Source organism: Neofelis nebulosa, chromosome 14 (genome assembly GCF_028018385.1).
Source record: "Neofelis nebulosa isolate mNeoNeb1 chromosome 14, mNeoNeb1.pri, whole genome shotgun sequence".
NCBI lineage: Eukaryota > Metazoa > Chordata > Mammalia > Carnivora > Felidae > Neofelis > Neofelis nebulosa.
In genome coordinates, this window is record NC_080795.1 from 3,057,367 (window position 1) to 3,074,202 (window position 16,836).

At 40.5% G+C, this 16,836-nt stretch overlaps 1 protein-coding gene across 5 annotated transcripts in view; it reads left to right on the top strand.

Annotated features, from left to right (window-relative positions):
* SNTG1 (syntrophin gamma 1) overlaps positions 1-16,836 on the top strand; it is a 900,934-nt gene that overhangs the window by 312,691 nt on the left and 571,407 nt on the right. For all 5 annotated transcript variants that reach the window (XM_058699165.1, XM_058699168.1, XM_058699169.1 and 2 more), the window contains one exon: positions 2,160-2,235. The gene's annotated coding sequence lies outside the window, so the exon portion shown is untranslated. The remainder of the gene's footprint in view (positions 1-2,159; positions 2,236-16,836) is intronic.

Consider the following 16,836-nt stretch of genomic DNA (forward strand, 5'->3'; position numbering starts at 1 on the left):
AGACATGAATAGATACTTTTCTAAAGAAGACATCCAGATGGTTAACAGACACATGAAAAGATGCTCAACATCACTCCTCATCAGGGAAATACAAAATCAAAACCACACTGAGATATGACCTCACGCTGGTCAGAGGGGCTAAAATGAACAAATCAGGAGACTATAGGTGCTGGAGAGGATGTGGAGGAAACGGGAACCCTCTTGCACTGTTGGTGGGAATGCAAACTGGTGCAGCTGCTCTGGAAAACAGTGTGGAGCTTCCTCAAAAAGTTAAAACTAGATCTACCCTATGACCAAACAATAGCACTGCTAGGAATTTACCCAAGAGATACAGGAGTGCTGATGCGTAGGGGCACTTGTCCCCAATGTTTATAGCAGCACTTTCAACAATAGCCAACTTACAGAAAAAGCCTAAATGTCCATCAACTGATGAATGGATAAAGAAGATGTGGTTTATATATACAATGGAATACTACTTGGCAACGAGGAAGAATGAAATCTGGCCATTTGCAACAACATGGATGGAACTGGGGGGTATTATGCTAAGTGAAATAAGTCAGGCAGAGAAAGACAGATACCATATGTTTTCACTCATGTGGTTCTGGAGAAACTTAACAGAAGACCCTGGGGGAGGCGAAGGGGAAAAAAAGTTACAGAGAGGGAGGGAGGCAAACCATAAGAGACTCTTACATACTGAGAACAAACTGATGGTTAATGGGGGGGTGGGGGAGAGGGGAAAGTGGGTGATGGATGTGGAGGAGGGCACTTGTTGGGCTGTATGGAAACCAATTTGACAATAAATTATATTAAAAAAAATAAAACCAACTAAAAGCATAAAAAAAAAAACCCTCCAACAAACAAACAAAGCAAAGCCACAAGCTCAGCCCACAGTCATGGGATCGCAGGCAAGGGATCCTACAGGTGCCCGTACACGAGGGCGTGGGATTCTAGAGGGCCATTAAGAATTCTTCCTACCATAGCCCAGAAGCTTATATACTCTTTAGGGTTCTCAACATGGCTGAGATTCAGATTTCTCTGTGGAGCTTATTAAAAAGTCATATAGGGGGTGCCTGGGTGGCTCAGTCGGTTAGGCGTCCGACTTCAGCTCAGGTCACGATCTCGCGGTCTGTGAGTTCGAGCCCCGCGTTCGGCTCTGGGCTGATGGCTCAGAGCCTGGAGCCTGCTTCCGATTCTGTGTCTCCCTCTCTCTCTGCCCCTCCCCCGTTCATGCTCTGTCTCTCTCTGCCTCAAAAATAAATAAAACCTTAAAAAAAAAGTCATATATTCATATTTATAGGCCTCTGGATAAATCTGAATCGGGTTCAGATTTGGATGCATCTGTCGAATCTGAGATGTATCTTTGATGAGCTACGAAGTTTCTCTGCAGCCAGCTGTATGCCTTTGGAACTTCTTTTGATAAGGACTGCTCTATTCAATGTGACATTCCACCTGCCTACCCTTTTATTAAAGTAGTACAAACTGAGTACTACTCAAAAGTAGTACTACTGAGTACTCAAAACTACAACCGAGTTCACGAGAGGACAAATAGCATAAACGGGAGCATTAAAAATGAAGTGGCCAAAGCTGAAACATCATTCTGGCCTTTGGAATTAGCAAGCTGTTGCCCAGGCCTGGATGTGTAGAAGCTAACCCCCTTCTCCTTCATGATAAAACCGAGTTAATAGCTATGCCTCATTAAAAATAATCACTTCATGGCATCAAATCAATACGCCATTCCTCACAAGGAGTGCTTTTAAATATTATCAATAATTTAAACTCGGAGTCTAATTCTAAGGGCTGTGGAATTGGCAGCTTATATCCAAATGCCAACTATTGGCAGATACAATGTTGGGAAGATTACCAAATATGCTTTTGTACTTTTTTTATAAGCCAATTTCCCCAAAATGTGTTCTGCAGAACTCAGTCTTATAACATTAGCCATTTGGGAAATACTCAGCTATTTCCCCTCTTGATGATTCACAAGGTTTTGAGTTACTCCCAGAAATTCACAAAGAAATCTGGTAAAAATTGAATATGTTACACATGTAAATGGGATGCATGTCTTCCTTACGGATAAAGTGAACACATTTCGGTGTGTAGATTTTATTGCTTCTATTTTGAATGCTCATAGGACTTTTTATGTCTGCTTTTGCATCTAGACTGCTCTCCAGAATGTTGAGATTGCCAGAGAAGTGACATCTGAAAAGGGAAAGTAATTGCTCTACCTAAATTCAGGTAAGACCGTTACTTTTCAAGAATGTGAGTAAGTTAATGAAAAAAATAATCATTTTTCTACATTTCTATTGTAAGTTGTTTGCTTCAGTAGTAAGCTTTATGAAGCTTCTTTGCTCTAGAACCATATGACAAAATTCACTTTGTTTTTAATTTCCTGACTTCGGGAGGGCAGCAGCACTCTGAACACATGGCAATGTTCAGTGGTTAGACTATGTTTGGACATAGCTTTCCACCATATTTATTTAAGCAACTGTATTAAATTTATGTTGTTCCTTCAATGAGCACCATTTAGAGGAAGGAGCAATATAAATTAGTTTTTTCTAAAGCTTGCTTCATGAGGTGAGGGGTCCATGACTTCTCATTGGGGTGAGAACTGGTGTCCCACACTGCTGTGAGCCTGCGGTCCTGGAGAAAGGGTAAATGGGTGACCATACAAGGGGGGCCTTGGCAAAATGTTGTAAAATGCTTCACAACACCAGAGTCCTGGGGATGGTCACGTTCTTTGTTGTTTATTCAGAAGAGAGGAAGAGAAAGTGTAATGAAAATTTGTAAAGTAAATGAAACATGCTTTCAGTAAGGGAACTTGAGTCATAGGCCAGGCAGGTGGAAGTTGGGTATGTCTCTGAGTTCAGCGCTAGGACAAATGTTACTTTTGGAAGGGCTCATAGTCTTTTTGCTAGAAAAAGCAAAACACGGTCACGAAAGGTTAGGATTGAAGTCACTAGAGCTACTTTCCTCACCAATTTTCACAGTGTCTTTGAGTTCTTATTTCCTGTCATGCGAGCACTTGCGTTGTGGTTTCAATGAGAATCAGGAAACTCATCGTCGTCTATTATGTTTAAAGGAATGTTACCACTGAAAGGCGTGTTGGTACATATTGTGGTATTAAGTTATATTGAAGCGTAATATTAAAATGGCAGGAATGCTTTTGCGTATATGTCCATGTGTCACGAGGACCATAGAGCTCTAGGACCAGAAACGCGTTTGCGCAGCTGGCCTATAAATGGATTTCGCAGCCTGGGTTCTCAAGGAGTGCGGCAAGGTTCGGAGCCACTTAAGATTACAAGCAATTAGATCTAGAGTTGTTCTTGTTGCTGAATATTCTAAATATTTAAAAATAATATTTAATGGAAGCCATGTAGTGCTCTGTCAATCACGGCGGCACCCAGATAGGGATGGATCCCTAATACTTCCTTTCTCACCGAATCCTGATCCCTGACCACCTGAGTGCAGGTAGTCTTTGTCCTCCTCCTAAAACACAAATCATTGTCGACATTTGCATAAGCTCAGAAAATTCTAATGCACATTTTCCGAGGAAGCACAAAGAACACATTCTAGTGCAGCAGAAAATTATATTCAAGGCTTTCAAATGATTTTTCATTGCTAGACTGTGTGCATCGTTAGGTCTTTTCTTCAAATAAAATATCACAGGCAAGCCCAAAAGATGAAGGAGAGGGGTGATAAAAAAAAATGTTATTGAAACAGGAGTGGGTGTTCTAGAACTACTTGGCCTCTCTACCACTGCCTTTCCTTACCTCTGAATCCACTCCTCTCTCCCCCAAACCCTACAAACCTGATGGTTGTCACTGTTTCCTGGAGGCCTGTGATTCTTTGGCATTTCAGGCCTTCGTTTGGAAGCCCATGTGGAAGTGTTAACTTAAACAGAGACAGAGAGCGAACCATAGAAGCGGGAACTCAGGGGCGCCTGGGTGGCTCAGTCAGTTAAGCGTCCGACTTCGGCTCAGGTCATGATCTTCCAGTTCATGGACTCCAGCCCCGCGTCGGGCTCTGTACTGACAGCTCAGAGCCTGGAGCCTGCTTTGGATTCTGTGTCTCCTCTCTCTGTTCCTCCCCTGCTCATGCTGTGTCCCTCTCTCTCGCGCGCAAAAATAAATAAAGATTTAAAAAAACTAAACACATAAAAGAAGTGGGAACTGCCAAAACTATGCTGTGCTCGCCAGAAAGGGGCAAGCGATTGCTCTGCAAGAGACATTGTCTGTTACCTACTGAGGTTTCCCGGTGTCAGGCCTGGCCCCTGTGTGCTTTCACTTCACCCTTGTGGAAGGCTCGCTGGACAGGATTTCAGAGTATCATACCCTGCAGATTCCGTCTGTAGCCTGAGGAAAGTTACGTATCATAAATGAAAGCAGGGAGAAAGGCGGTCAGAAGAAGAGTACTGAAAATTCATTTGAAGATGGCCGTTCCATCGTCACAGCACCTCACCAAAAATAGTTAATATTTTATTTTTAAAAATATCTCTAAATACATTTCAAACATTTTTCTCTTTTCTGAGGTAGATATCTTTGCTTTCATGTTTTTTAAAAAATTTTTTGGTTTAACATAATTTGTTGGCAAGCAACACGTCTCAATTGATATTGTTTTGAGACAGAATGAGTAAAGAGGAGAAATACTAAACGTGGTCTAATAACACATAGCCTACCCACATTGCCTATTTTCTGATACTTTGTGATGAGGGAGCATAAGAGGCTGCAAACACTGCCCCTCTGCCTCCTTCCCACCCACCTCCCCCCCCACCCCCCAGGTGGAAAGTGTGTGATATCCCTTGGGCACTCCTGGCTGGCCAAGAACAAAGGAAAGGGGAAAAACAAATGGTTAACTGAGGGAGATCATAGTCCCACAGGGCCCTAGTCTCCATCTATTTACAAATATCTTAGTGAATCACAAGAAAAGGGCAATCTTATCAATAGGCTAATCTCCAGAAACCTATAGACTCCGTTTCCTGGAGCCCCAACATCATCCCTCCATAGTGAGGTGGGAAACAAAGGCAGAAGGAAATGGCAGACAGAACTAAATTTCCTTATAATCTGCAACCCATTGACAAATTTTTGAGGCAGACAGAGGAAATTGCTCCAAGAACTCTCTACTGTCTTAATGCTAATGCTTTGCTAGAGGGAAAAACAACCTTAGCTTGACAATAGTTAGGCCTCCAGTATCCTGTGAGTGTTCTTTACCATACGAAAGTCTCACTGGAAACTTCCCCTGACTTTACCTCCCCCAACTCCATATAACCAGTATATAACCAGTCCCTCCTCACGGTCCAGGGGCAGCTCTTCCGGCCACAGGTCTTATACCCGTGCTTTAATAAAATCGCTTTCTTGCACCAAAAACATCTTCAAGAATTCTTTCTTGGCCACCGGCTCCAGACCCCACAAATTCCACTATCACCCCAAAACCTCACCACTTGGCACATATGGGCTATTTCAAGATGACGCGTCTTAGCACATACTGTCACTGGATTTTTTTCTAGTCTCTGACCCGACCTGTAGAATTTCACTTGTGCCTCCCAAGTATTCATGCTCATAGTTGTCCACATGGAAAGCTCAACGGGCTTTATGTTTGAATGGAAAACAGCCCCATGAGCAAGAGCAACCTGGATGTCCGCTGGGTGAGCAGCTGTCCCAGCCTGGTCACCTGTCCCTGCTTTGTGCCGCCTGCCCTCTCTACTTGGCTAAAGGAATTTTCCTGGGCTTTTTTTTTTTTTAAACTGCCAGAACGAGACTACTATAATATAAACAGTTAATATTTGAATGTATAGGTTTTATGCTATTTATGTTCATACTGCTTTTCTGTGCTGTCAGGGATGTCTGAGCATCTGATTTTTTTCTTCTTCTTCTTGACATATTTCCATTGGTCTTTCTGCAGCCCATTCCCTTTGTGTCGCATGCTGCATCTGTTACCAGGGTGCAACATCTCTGGGCCCATTTGCCACCGGAATTGTTAGTCAAATCCCCAGTCCTTTCAGTCCTCTTTGTGAGTTTAGTCATTGGCTTCGGTGATCAAACATCTCTTATTTTGGGTTTTGCTGGCTCTGTTGTCTATCTTGGGTAAAGTGACACAATTAGCAAACGCAAAAGAAGCTTAGCCTTGAGCACAAAACTTTCTAATGTTTTTTGGCCAAGCTATGGTCCCCATCTACCTTTTTAAACAGGGATTTGACTGAATAAGTTGCCTGTGGGAGGTGTGGCTCCTGGCCAGGGTGCAGAGCCATGGGGTGCCCTGCTGACTCCTGTTTTGGTTTTGTTTGCTTTCCGTTTTCATGAGAGTTCCAGGGAAGAAATCAGAGTTTCTTTTTGTAACCCCAGGATCTACCATCATGCCAAGAGGTATAAGGGTCCCAGTAAATATTTCAGAAAAATTAATAAATTGATGAAAATATTTTTGGAGCAGCATTCTGTGCATTTCAAAGACATTCACCCATAGTTGAGAAAAACCTGGCTACATTAAAAAATGTACTCTCCTTTCCATTTCCCAGCCAGTATGAGTAGATTTCTAGTAGTTCTTGGTATTGCTTTCTTTCATGAACAGGTTAATGTAGGTTGCTTCAGTCTTGGTAATTCCATCTCCCCCTATTCTGGAAAACTCAGCAAAGAGAAGATTGGTTAATTCCGGCCACGTGAAGACTATTGGTGGCCTCTCAGGGCTCAAGGTACATAGTCACGTTATCTGTGTCTGCCTGTGAAGAAGATTCACAAGAAAATCTTTAGGTCGCCATCAGATATCTTTGGTGATATTGGAAACAACAAAAAGGTCTAAAGAAATGTCATAAATCTAATGACTTTAGCACTCGTCCCTGTATCACAGCTACAGAGTAATATTGGGGAAATCCTGGAGTATGGTAACCAAAATGATGGAGGGATTCAGCGCCCTCTTGGCAGAATGGACCTAGTTCATATACTGTCCACATTCTCTCAGTCCTGTCCAGGTTTTCAACTTTCGCTGCTTTCCTTGCATTGGGGCTAGAATATTCCTGGAGATGGCTCATACCATTCCCATGGATATAGAGCCTCTGCTGCCGTCGGTGCCTTATTTCCTACCAGTAGCCTTTCCTACTGCTGCGCACAAGGGCCTGTCTCGAGCATAGTCTCTGTTTTTCCCACGAAGGAGGAGCTACAGAAGCTAGAGCCCATGGTCCAGCCTAACTGGGCCCCTGGAGTCCCCGGCTTCCTGGCGTCTGCTCAGAGACACTGGTTGCCCCAGGCAGAAGTCTAAAGGATTACCAGCCCATTAGGCAAACACTGGCCAATGAGCGGCTCAGGGGTGACGGTGGGAGGGAGAAGGGTGCCCTCAGAGAGGCCCCGAGCACAGAGGAGCCCCGCACTTGATTTAATTTGCCTTCAGGTTCACTGTGCACTAACGTTCCGTAGGTGTTTCAGAGACGTAGTGTCCCGTAGCTCTTACCAGAGTGTCATGCAGAGTCTTAACCACCCAACCACATTGCCTGTGCTTCGCCTCTTTCGCCCTCCTCCTTTCCTTCTGAACTCTTGGAAACCGTTGTTTTTGTTTTGTTTTCGTTTTTGTTTCTGGTTCATCATCTCCAGGGTTTTGCCTTTTCCCAGATGTCGTGCAATAGGAATCACGGAGCGTGTCGCCTTTTCAGCCTGAATCCTTTCACTTAACAAAATGCGTTTAAGAGCCATCGTGGTTTTGTTCCGTGGCTTCCTTTTTATCCAAATAGTGTGCCACGATATAGATGTACCACCGTTTATCTATTCACCTACCCCTGAAGGAAATTATGGAGAAAGCTTCCATAAACTTAAATGAAGGTTTAATACATTGTCAGATCAGTTGGCCGGATATCTAGTAATGCCACTGCTGTATCATATGGTAAGAAGACAGAGAGAGTCTTGTAAAAACCTATACATTCTTCCAAAGTGGCTGTGGCACGTTCCATTCTTACCAGCAGTGAAGGAGATCTCCTACTGTTCCACATCCTTGTCAACGAATGATACTGTCAGTTCTAAAATTTCGTGTGTTTTTGTAAATATTTAGCTTCTCTAGTGTCTTTTTAAAAATTAGGAACCAGGGCATTAGCACACCTAAAAAATATACTCTCGTAGTGAGTAGAGACATTTCCCGCCCCCAAAACAATAGAGCTTATTAACACAGTATCAAACAAATATACATCAGGAGGGATATTTGGTGGGGGACACAGACATGAAAGAGTTACTAACAAAATCAAAGTAGTCATAAATTCCAAATGGACAAAAGACCTAAGTGGGTAAAATAAGTGATGGGGATTAAGGAGGGCACTCGCAGAATGCTGGTGAGCACTGGGCGATGTATGGAGGTGTTGAAGCACGATGTTGTCCACCCGAAACTAACATGACACTATATGTTAACTAACTGGAATTTAAAGAAAATCTTTTCAAAACTTTTCAACTTCAAATTTAAAGAAAAACTTTTCAATTAAAAATAATAAATCTATGTGTGTCAAACAGAAAAAAAAAGTAGTCATAATTAGTGGGAAGTTTTATGAAGGAAAGACTAAGTGGCCCCTGGAGAAACCAGATGAGATTCCTTATTCTTCCCCTTGCCCCTCTTGTCTCTCCCCCTTCTTGTTTTCCTCCTCCTTCTCCCTTTCCCTCCCTCCCCCCCAAAAAAAACTGAGAACCTGGAGGAAATTTTAGGGGTGCTTAACATTTAAGCTTTAGGACAAACAAATTTGAAAATGCAATTATAAATAACACAAAATAATGCCTAGATGAACAGATTCAATATGAGGCCTCTTCATCAACTCATGGTATGTAGACCTCGTCAATACTTGATCAACAACCTCTCAGCAAACTGTGGGCACATAATTTCTTTGGACATTTCTTACTCTTGAAATACCAGCTGTTCGTAACATCCACAACCATTCACTCTTCCTGTATTTTCACCTATGTTCTGATGATTATTTTAGTTCTTCCTATCTTGGTCTATTTTTGAACTGAAAAAATCTATATCTTGATCTATATCTTCAACTGAAATCAAGAGTCAGATGCTTAACTGACTGAGCCACCCAGGAACTCCTGTATGGACTAATTCTTTCCAAGAATGTTTTTTACTCTAGTAAAAGCCTCCTTATCGTGTAAGAACCAAACACAAATCCTACCACCTTCCACAAATTTTTCAGATGTCCCAATCCTAATTAATTATTCTTTTCCTATACACATACATGATGACATTTTAGATTATTTCTGTCTGTTTTCCCTACCAAATTGTGAACTCCTGAAGGGAGCGTATTGGATTTACTCTATTACTAACAATACCGTTTAGTCCAGCTAAATTTATCCAGCCTGTCAGAACCAGGAATCTCCAGTCTCTATTGGTGGCAACTGCCCCGGGCACGATTTCCAATTATCTAAATCTGGCTCAGATTCCGTGTCTCTACACATCTTCTCACCTCCCATCTCATTTTTCTGTCCCTTGCACCCCTCAGATACTATGTCTAGCTATTTGGACATGAACTTGGTGTTTGATTTTCCTAATGGACTTTAACATAAATTTGACCCCTGGTTCTTTTAATTATCTTGATATAATTCTAGCATTCTTGTTTTTGCACATACTAAAGCTCCAGGAGCAACCATTTGGCTAGCATTTTCATTGTTCCACATCTATAAATAGGCAGAGAGGGAGGCTCAGGAGAGTTCATAAGGTGCTATTTGCATACCATACATTCTCATTATTTTTTTAATTGAATTGAGTTTAACTGGCATTTACAACATTCATTGATTCAACAAGTTAACATTTTGAGTATTTAGAGAAGAAAATAACACTAGTACAATGAATATTGGTTAACAGGTTTTTAATTTCTTTTTTAAACTAGGTGAGAAAATGCAAAATTCAAATCTGTAAGCTTTTTTACTGATGGATAATACTTAGTGACAGATGTATAAAAAATGAGATGCTTTTGAATTATATTACCTTTTAGTCTTTTACAAGTCCAATTTGGATGTTTCCACATATTAATTTTTAAATAACACTGGAAGAAAATCAACAGTTTGAGAAGAGGCCAGTTGGCCCAATGAAGAAACATAGTTCCATTGAAATGAATGTCATGACACAATACAAGAATTATTGTGCTATTTAAAAATGAAGCCAGATTTTCAAAATTACCCTACACCTGTGTGTCACAGTATATAATTCCTGAACTCTGTGGAGCAAAGTGGTAACATTTGAATAAGAACATAAGATTGTTTTATAAAGTTAGATCAAAATGAACAAACTCTTTATTTTAAAAACAAATGACATCTACAAAGTGAGAATCCTGGTCTAAATTGCTATGTATTGAAGAGACAGAGAGAAATGAATATATAATATTCACCTGTCATTTGTATGGCACTTAATATATATATTTTTTAATTTCAGTGCAGCATCCAGCTTTTGATATATGGATGGCAGGTTTTGTTATTGCCAATGGCATTTCCCCTAATCTATATATTGAGATAATGGCGGATCAAGAATTGCCTCTTCAGGATTCAGTTAACTATCCAATATTTTTTCACTGCATGGCCCGACTATATTTATTAGTTCAGAGTATGAAGAATCTGAGGAATGAGTCCTCAGTTAAATAACATAATTAATGAAGATGAAATGGAAGAGATCAACATATAAAATATGGGTAGATGTTACTAAATGAAAATTATTTTATGATTATGTCTGATAAAAATGGCCCCAACCATAACAAGAAAATATTTTTCCTTGAAAAATATGTGTCCACAGACACACACAGACACCCACCTCTTAGAATTGCTTCACACTTTCTTGGTTTCGCCTATGTCTTTTGGTCACCGATTCCAATTTCAGTCACTCCTACGGTGATCACGTCTATCTGGACTTGGAAGTAGTTTATGCGGGTACAAGTCACCAGCTCCTTATCTTCTTTCTGCATGTTGTACCCTTCAGCTTTTGTCTCCTTCCTGGACATTTCTGAGTGAGATGAGACATCAAAAAAACAAAAACAAAAACAAAAACCCAGAAGTACTATGGAGTTGACGATCCACAAGACAAGTCTTTGACCAAGTGGGGGGCCAGACTCAATGGATGCCTTCTTTTCTCCTCTTTCCTCAGAGGCACTGTCCCGAGAAACTCAACATTCACGAGTGCTTGATACCAAGTGGTGGCCAACTCTGGACCAGATCCTTTTACCCTTTCATCCCAGAAGGTCGTAATTCCTAATCTGCCCAGTCTCCCCACCTTACCTGATCTCCTGAACCTTCCAACTATTGTCTCTACTATTCACTTTGGCCAGCAGCAGAATCTGTATCTCTTCAAGTGCCACGAATACTCCCTTCATCCTCATGCTCCAGTTCTAACCTGGACGTCCCCTGGGGACAATATTTCCTCTGCAGACTTCTCAGATGTGATTGCCTCTTGTACGGCTCAAGAGCCACTAGACCTGGAGGCGGGCATGTGTTCACCTTGCTCCTCTTTGCTCGTTGCTTCCCTGATTTGTTTCCTCTTCCTTTTCTTATAGACTGCTGCTCCTTTGCAATGCATTCCATAAGATTTTATTGCTAATATACACGATGATACCATCTACTGAAACGTGGACACTGTTGCTCATTCGCTAAAGATGTTAGCATCTGTCTAATGGTGTTTTTCTACACGATTTGGGCACTCACTGTGTGTTAGCATTTATGTAGAAGATCTGAAACTCTGAGCTTTCAGGTCTCCACCTCTTCCCTTTCAGTCATTTGTCCCTTCTTCCACAACCACCAGTTCTGTTAATTTCTAAGAGTGCATTGTCGCCTTTTGCTGTACCATCACTAAAGTCTGTTTTTTGACTCTATATGCTACCTTTACAATTCCCTTACTTTAGTGACTCTATATTAGAGTTTGCTGAGGACTTCTAATCCATCAACCTTTTACCCTTATCACTGTCTGTCACCAGTTATGTCTTCGAATTCATCTTATCTAACTTGGATTCCATAATGCGTCAGTGTAGTATCGATCGTGCATCTATTTTTTTTTTTTTACCTTTCTTTCCTTTTCTAATACTCACTGGGAAAAACCTTAACCAACATTAAAATATCTTCCTATCTGCTTACCCAAGTAGCAGAATAGGGTAAAGGAAAACATACGCTCATGCTGGTAAGTCCACTTTTAATTTTTGAGTCCAAACCTCAGTCAACTCATAACTATCACTTGTTAGTAATCATTTGTCTCAGTTGGCTCTTTAGATCTTCATTCTCCCCAAAACTTTCAGCAAGCCTCCCCCCATCATTTATATCTAATAATCTTGCTTTCACTTTACTATAAGAGAAGCAATAAGAAGTAAATTGCCTTGTCTGTTTCTGAGGAACTCTGACAAACTGCCTGCATCCCTACCTATCTCTCTCTTGTTACTGTGAATGGAATGTTTATGCTCCCATCTGAGCCCCAAACTCTTCCTTTTCATATTGGATTCCATCTTTCTTCACCAGCTTAAGGACTTTCCTCCTGAATTATCCAAGTGTCTCCTTCTGTTCTATTTCTTTGTTTCCATCACAATATGAACATGGCTGTGTCTGAAAATTAACAATAAAACCCCTCCTTTAATTCCACTTATTATCCCTCTAGTGTAGTCTGAAAGTTCTGTTTTCCTCAAATTGTCAAACTCCTCAAAGTAGTTGTAACTATTCCGTGTTTCCAAATATTCATATCTTAGTCATTCCTGAAACTGTTATTCATTTATTCACTCCTGAAACACCATTCCACTGAAACCCTTCTTTTTTTTATTTTTTTTATTTTTTATTTTTATTTATTTATTTTTTAATATATGAAATTTACTGTCAAATTGGTTTCCATACAACACCCAGTGCTCATCCCAAAAGGTGCCCTCCTCAATACCCATCGCCCACCCTGCCCTCCCTCCCACCCCCCATCAACCCTCAGTTTGTTCTCAGTTTTTAGCAGTCTCTTATGCTTTGGCTCTCTCCCACTCTAACCTCTTTTTTTTTTTTTCCTTCCCCTCCCCCATGGGTTCCTGTTAAGTTTCTCAGGATCCACATAAGAGTGAAACCATATGGTATCTGTCTTTCTCTGTATGGCTTATTTCACTTAACATCACACTCTCCAGTTCCATCCACGTTGCTACAAAAGGCCAGATTTCATTTTTTCTCATTGCCACGTAGTATTCCATTGTGTATATAAACCACAATTTTTTTATCCATTCATCAATTGATGGACATTTAGGCTCTTTCCATAATTTGGCTATTGTTGAGAGTGCTGCTATAAACATTGGGGTATAAGTGCCCCTATGCATCAGTACTCCTGTATCCCTTGGATAAATTCCTAGCAGTGCTATTGCTGGGTCATAGGGTAGGTCTATTTTTAATTTTCTGAGGAACCTCCACACTGCTTTCCAGAGCAGCTGCACCAATTTGCATTCCCACCAACAGTGCAAGAGGGTTCCTGTCTCTCCACATCCTCTCCAGCATCTATAGTCTCCTGATTTCTTCATTTTGGCCACTCTGACTGGCGTGAGGTGGTATCTGAGTGTGGTTTTGATTTGTATTTCCCTGATAAGGAGCGACGTTGAACATCTTTTCATGTGCCTGTTGACCATCCGGATGTCTTCTTTAGAGACGTGTCTATTCATGTTTTCTGCCCATTTCTTCACTGGGTTATTTGTTTTTCGGGTGTGGAGTTTGATGAGCTCTTTATAGATTTTGGATACTAGACCTTTGTCCGATGTGTCATTTGCAAATATCTTTTCCCATTCCGTTGGTTGCCTTTTAGTTTTGTTGGTTGTTTCCTTTGCAGTGCAGAAGGTTTTTATCTTCATAAGGTCCCAGTAATTCACTTTTGCTTTTAATTCCCTTGCCTTTGGGGATGTGCCGAGTAAGAGATTGCTACGGCTGAGGTCAGAGAGGTCTTTTCCTGCTTTCTCCTCTAAGGTTTTGATGGTTTCCTGTCTCACATTCAGGTCCTTTATCCATTCTGAGTTTATTTTTGTGAATGGTGTGAGAAAGTGGTCTAGTTTCAACCTTCTGCATGTTGCTGTCCAGTTCTCCCAGCACCATTTGTTAAAGAGACGGTCTTTTTTCCATTGGATGTTCTTTCCTGCTTTGTCAAAGATGAGTTGGCCATACGTTTGTGGGTCTAGTTCTGGGGTTTCTATTCTATTCCATTGGTCTATGTGTCTGTTTTTATGCCAATACCATGCTGTCTTGATGATTACAGCTTTGTAGTAGAGGCTAAAGTCTGGGATTGTGATGCCTCCTGCTTTGGTCTTCTTCAAAATTACTTTGGCTATTCGGGGCCTTTTGTGGTTCCATATGAATTTTAGGATTGCTTGTTCTAGTTTCGAGAAGAATGCTGGTGCAATTTTGATTGGGATTGCATTGAATGTGTAGATAGCTTTGGGTAGTATTGACATTTTGACAATATTTATTCTTCCAATCCATGAGCAGGGAATGTCTTTCCATTTCTTTATATCTTCTTCAATTACCTGCATAAGCTTTCTATAGTTTTCAGCATACAGATCTTTTACATCTTTGGTTAGATTTATTCCTAGGTATTTTATGCTTCTTGATGCAATTGTGAATGGGATCAGTTTCTTTATTTGTCTTTCTGTTGCTTCATTGTTAGTGTATAAGAATGCAACTGATTTCTGTACATTGATTTTGTATCCTGCAACTTTGCTGAATTCATGTATCAGTTCTAGCAGACTTTTGGTGGAGTCTATCGGATTTTCCATGTAGAATATCATGTCATCTGCAAAAAGCGAAAGCTTGACTTCATCTTTGCCAATTTGGATGCCTTTGATTTCCTTTTGTTGTCTGATTGCTGATGCTAGAACTTCCAGCACTATATTAAACAACAGCGGTGAGAGTGGGCATCCCTGTTGTGTTCCTGATCTCAGGGAAAAAGCTCTCAGTTTTTCCCCGTTGAGGATGATGTTAGCTGTGGGCTTTTCATAAATGGCTTTTATGATCTTTAAGTATGTTCCTTCTATCCCGACTTTCTCAAGGGTTTTTATTAAGAAAGGGTGCTGGATTTTGTCAAAGGCCTTTTCTGCATCGATTGACAGGATCATATGGTTCTTCTCTTTTTTTTTTGTTAATGTGATGTATCACATTGATCGATTTGCGAATGTTGAGCCAGCCCTGCATCCCAGGAATGAATCCCACTTGATCATGGTGAATAATTCTTTTTATATGCTGTTGAATTCGATTTGCTAGTATCTTATTGAGAATTTTTGCATCCATATTCATCAGGGATATTGGCCTGTAGTTCTCTTTTTTTACTGGGTCTCTGTCTGGTTTAGGAATCAAAGTAATACTGGCTTCATAGAATGAGTCTGGAAGTTTTCCTTCCCTTTCTATTTCTTGGAATAGCTTGAGAAGGATAGGTATTATCTCTGCTTTAAACGTCTGGTAGAACTCCCCTGGGAAGCCATCTCGTCCTGGACTCTTATTTGTTGGGAGATTTTTGATAACCGATTCAATTTCTTCACTGGTTATGGGTCTGTTCAAGCTTTCTATTTCCTCCTGATTGAGTTTTGGAAGAGTGTGGGTGTTTAGGAATTTGTCCATTTCTTCCAGGTTGTCCAATTTGTTGGCATATAATTTTTCATAGTATTCCCTGATAATTGTTTGTATCTCTGAGGGGTTGGTTGTAATCATTCCATTTTCATTTGTGATTTTATCTATTTGGGTCATCTCCCTTTTCTTTTTGAGAAGCCTGGCTAGAGGTTTGTCAATTTTGTTTATTTTTTCAAAAAACCAACTCTTGGTTTCGTTGATCTGCTCTACAGTTTTTTTTTAGATTCTATATTGTTTATTCCTGCTCTGATCTTTATGATTTCTCTTCTTCTGCTGGGTTTCGGCTGCCTTTGCTGTTCTGCTTCTAGTTTCTTTAGGTGTGCTGTTAGATTTTGTATTTGGGATTTTTCTTGTTTCTTGAGATAGGCCTGGATTGCAATGTATTTTCCTCTTAGGACTGCCTTCGCTGCTTCCCAAAGCATTTGGATTGTTGTATTTTCATTTTCGTTTGTTTCCATATATTTTTTAATTTCTTCTCTAATTGCCTGGTTGGCCCACTCATTCGTTAGTAGGGTGTTCTTTAACCTCCATGCTTTTGGAGGTTTTCCAGACTTTTTGCTGTGGTTGATTTCAAGCTTCATAGCATTGTGGTCTGAAAGTATGCATGGTATAATTTCAATTCTTGTAAACTTATGAAGGGCTGTTTTGTGACCCAGTATATGATCTATCTTGGAGAATGTTCCATGTGCACTCGAGAAGAAAGTATATCCTGTTGCTTTGGGATGCAGAGTTCTAAATATATCTGTCAAGTCCATCTGATCCAATGTATCATTCAGGGCCCTTGTTTCTTTATTGACCGTGTGTCTAGATGATCTATCCATTTCTGTAAGTGGGGTGTTAAAGTCCCCTGCAATGACCACATTCTTATCAATAAGGTTGCTTATGTTTATGAGTAACTGTTTTATATATGTGGGGGCTCCGGTATTTGGCGCATAGACATTTATAATTGTTAGCTCTTCCTGATGGATAGACCCTGTAATTATTATATAATGCCCTTCTTCATCTCTTGTTACAGCCTTTAATTTAAAGTCTAGTTTGTCTGATATAAGTATGGCTACTCCAGCTTTCTTTTGGCTTCCAGTAGCATGATAAATAGTTCTCCATCCCCTCACTCTCAATCTAAAGGTGTCCTCAGATCTCAAATGAGTCTCTTGTAGACAGCAAATAGATGGGTCTTGTTTTTTTATCCATTCTGATACCCTATGTCTTTTGGTTGGCACATTTAATCCATTTACATTCAGTGTTATTATAGAAAGATACGGGTTTAGAGTCATTTTGATGTCCGTATGTT